At 34.0% G+C, this 4,276-nt stretch overlaps 1 non-coding gene across 1 annotated transcript; it reads right to left on the bottom strand.

Moving 5' to 3' along the window:
- Positions 1-3,669: 3,669 nt before the first annotated feature.
- Positions 3,670-3,773, bottom strand: LOC112788114 (small nucleolar RNA R71). The gene has a single exon (XR_003195493.1). It is a non-coding gene; the product is annotated as a small nucleolar RNA R71 (small nucleolar RNA).
- Between the last annotated feature and the right edge of the window lie 503 nt (positions 3,774-4,276).

Below are 4,276 nucleotides of genomic sequence, written 5' to 3'. Positions count from 1 at the left end.
GCACGCTCTTAATTGCGTTGAAAAGTAGACATCCTGGGCTTTCCCACAATATATAATAGTTTATACTTTGCCTGAGATTTGATGGCCCAAACTGGCGTTTAAAGTCAGCCTAAAATATCTTGGCGTAAAACGCCCAAACTGGCACCAGAATTGGAGTTAAACGCCCAAACTGGCACCCAAGCTGGCGTTTAACTCTAGGAACAGCCTATGCACGAAAAAGCTTCAATGCTCAGCCCAAGCACACATCAAGTGGGCCCAGAAGTGGATTTCTGCACTTAGTTATTCATTTTCTGTAACCCTAGGTTACTAGTTTAGTATAAAAACTACTTTTAGAGATTTATCTAGGTCTCTTTTACCTTTTGTTCATCTTTTGATCATAGATCATTGTACACGTTTGGAGGTTGGCCTCATGGCCATGCCTAGACCTTTTTCACTTATGTATTTTCTACGGTAGAGTTTCTATACCCCATAGATTAAGGTGTGGAGCTCTGCTATTTTTCATGAATTAATGCAATTACTACTGTTTTTCTATTCAATTCACGCCTACTTCTTCTCCAAGATATACTCTTGTACTTAATTCAGTTAAGTCAGAATGAAGGGGAGACCCGTGACAATCACCCAATCTTCGTTACTCGCTTAGCCAAGATCCGCGTGCCTGACAACCACAAGCGGTCTACATGATGTTCGACGTAGTCATTGGACGATAGCCGGAGTATATTCTCTTGGATATCTAATACACGGACCGAGTCCATGAGATTAGTATCTTCGTGGTATAGGCTAGAATTATTGGCAGCATTCCTGGGATCCGAAAAGTCTAAACCTTGTCTATGGTATTTCGAGTAGGATCTAGGAAGGAATGACTGTAAAGAGCTTCAAACCTGTGAATGTTGGGCGCAAGTGATAGTGTGAAAAAGGATCAATGGATCCTATTCTGACGCTAGCGGGAACCGACAGATGATTAGCCATGCGGTAGCTGTACCTGGTATTTTTCATCCGAGACGAGAAATCCGACAGTTGATTAGCCGTGCAGAAACCGTAGAGGACCATTTTCACTAAGAGGATCATACAACTTGCCATGGAAGGAAGTAACACATGGTTGGAAGAAGGCAATAGGAAAGCAGAGGTTCAGAAGCAACAAAGCATCTCCATACGGTTTATTACTTAGACGACCCAGTGCACTTGCTGGTTAGTTACGCGGAGTTGTGAAAAGTGTGAATCACAATTCCGTGTACCAAATTTTTGGCACCAGTTGCCGGGGATTGTTCGAGTTTGGATAACTGACGGTTCATCTTGTTGCTTAGATTTGGTATTTTTATTTTATGTTTAAAGCTTTTTATTTTAATTTTTGAAAAATTACAAATTTTTTTTTAAATAATATCAATAATAATATTTAGTTTTCTAAAATGTTCTTCAGAATTTTTAAGAATAAATTCTAGAGTTTCATGGGATATGTTGAAGCCTGGCTGGCTGTTTAGCCATGTCTAATCTTTTGGACTGAGACTTTCACTTCTCATTGACATGCTTGTATGTTTTATGCTAAAGCTTGGCTGGCTATTTGGCCATGTCTAATTCTTTTGGACCGAAGCTTTCACTCAAAGCTTGGCTGGCCATTTGGCCATGTCTAATTCTTTTGGACCGGAACTTTAGACTAACATTGCATGATTCCTGGAATTCTTATTAAAAATTTTGTATCTCTTTATTTCTTTTTCAAAATAATTTCGAAAAATACAAAAAATTTAATGAAATCATAAAAACAAAAAATATTTTGTGTTTCTTGTTTGAGTCTAGTGTCAAATTTTAAGTTTGGTGTCAATTGCATGCCTTTAATTTTCTTTAAATTTTCGAAAGTTCATGCATGTGTTCTTCATGATCTTCAAGTTGTTCTTGATGATTTTCTTTGATTGATCTTTACATTTTCTTGTTTTGTGTCTTTTCTTGTTTTTCATATGCATTCTTGAATTATTAGTGTTGCATGTTTTTTCTTTTCTTAAAAATTTTGAAAAATATGTTCTTGATGTTCATCATGATCTTCAAAGTGTTCTTGGTGTTCATCTTGACATTCAAAGTGTTCTTGCATACATTTTTTGTTTTTAATCTTAAACTTTTATGTTTTGTGTCATTTTTGTGTTTTTCTCTCTCATCATTAAAATTCAAAACTCAAAAAATATATCTTTTCCTTATTTCAATCATAAATTTCGAAATTTTAAGTTAATTTGGTCAAAAATTTTTAAAATTTGGTTGTTTCTTGTTAATCAAGTCAAAATTTCAATTTAAAAATTCTATCTTTTCAAATCTTTTTCAAAATCAAATCTTTTTCATTTTTCTTTCATATTTTCAAAAATCCCAAAATTAATTTTCAAATTTTTTTTCTTATTTTTATTTCATAATTTTCGAAATCTTTGCTAGCATTTAATATTTTGATTCAAAAAAAAATTTTCAAGTTGTTACTTGCCTATTAAGAAAGGATCAATCTTTAAAATTCTAGAATCATATCTTTTAGTTTCTTGTTAGTCAAGTAATCAACTTTAATTTCAAAAATCAAATCTTTTTAATTTCCTTTTCAAATCTTTTTCAAAATAAATTTCAATTATATCTTTTTCAAAATTTAATTTCAAAATCCTTTTCTAACTTCTTATCTTTTCAAAATTGATTTTCAAATCTTTTTCAATTAACTACTTGATTTGTTTGTTTGATTTTAAAAAGTTTTCTATTTCAATCATATCTTTTTCAAAACCACCTAACTACCTCTTTCTCTCTCTAATTTTCGAAAACTACTAACATTTTTTTTTAAATTTCTTTTTAATTAACTAAATGTTTTAATTTTTAATTTTATTTTATTTCCTTTTAATAATTTTGAATTCTAACTAATAATTAAAATAAAAACAAAATTATTTTTCTTTTCTTTTTAATTATATTCAAATTTCTTCTCCCTCTCATCTCTTTCTATTTATTTTATTTATTTACTAACATTCTTCTTCTTAAAATTCGAACCCTCTCTCCCTCTCTGTGTTCGAATTCTTCTTCTTCTCTCTTCTTCATTCTACTCTTCTATTCTTCTACTCACAAAGGAATCTCTATACTGTGACATAGAGGATTCCTCTTCTTCTCTGTTATCTTCTTTTTCATATGAGTAGGAACACGGATAAGAACATTCTTGTTGAAGCTGATCCTGAACCTGAAAGGACTCTAAAGAGGAAGTTAAGAGAAGCTAAAGCACAAAACTCTGGAGAGGACCTAACATAAATTTTCGAAAAAGAAGAAGCCATGGCAGCCAAAAATAACAAAAATAGTGGAGATGCAAGGAAGATGCTTGGTGACTTTATTGCACCCTCTTCTGACTTCTGTGGAAGAAGCATCTCAATTCCTACAATTGGAGCAAACAACTTTGAGCTTAAGCTTTAATTAGTTTCTCTAATGCAGCAGAATTGCAAGTTTCATGGACTTCCATTGGAAGATCCTCATCAGTTCTTAGCTGAATTCTTACAAATCTGTGACACTATTAAGACCAATGGGATTAATCTCGAGGTCTATAGACTTATGCTTTTCCCTTTTGCTGTAAGAGACAGAGCTAGGATATGGTTGGACTCACAACTTAAAGATAGCCTGAACTCTTGGAAAAAGTTGGTCAATGCTTTCTTGGCCAAATTCTTTCCACCTCAAAAATTGAGCAAGCTTAGAGTGGAAGTCCAAACCTTCAGACAGAAGGAAGGTGAATCCCTCTATGAAGCTTGGGAAAGATACAAGCAATTAATCAGAAGGTGTCCTTCTGACATGTTTTCAGAATGGAGCGTCATATGTATATTCTATAATGGTCTGTCTGAATTGTCCAAGATGTCATTAGACCACTCTGCTGGAGGATCTCTTCATCTGAAGAAGACGCCTGCAGAAGCCCAGGAGCTCATTGAAATGGTTGCAAATAACCAGTTCATGTATACTTCTGAAAGAAATCCTGTGAATAATGGGACAACTCAGAAGAAAGGAGTTCTTGAGATTGATACTCTGAATGCCATACTGGCTCAGAACAAGATATTGACTCAGCAAGTCAATATGATTTCTCAGAGTCTGTCTGGAATGCAAGCTGCATCAGGCAGTACTAAGGAAGCTTCCTCTGAAGAAGAGGCTTATGACCCTGAGAATCCTGGAATGGAAGAGGTGAATTACATGGGAGAATCCTGTGGAAACACCTATAATCCTTCATGGAGGAATCATCTAAATTTCTCATGGAAGGATCAACAGAAGACTAATCAAGGCTTCAATAATAATAATGGTGGAAGAA

The sequence above is a fragment of the Arachis hypogaea genome, chromosome 20, assembly GCF_003086295.3.
Source record: "Arachis hypogaea cultivar Tifrunner chromosome 20, arahy.Tifrunner.gnm2.J5K5, whole genome shotgun sequence".
Lineage (NCBI taxonomy): Eukaryota > Viridiplantae > Streptophyta > Magnoliopsida > Fabales > Fabaceae > Arachis > Arachis hypogaea.
Note: the sequence above shows the minus strand (reverse complement) of the source record. Positions and strands in the feature narration are given on the sequence as shown.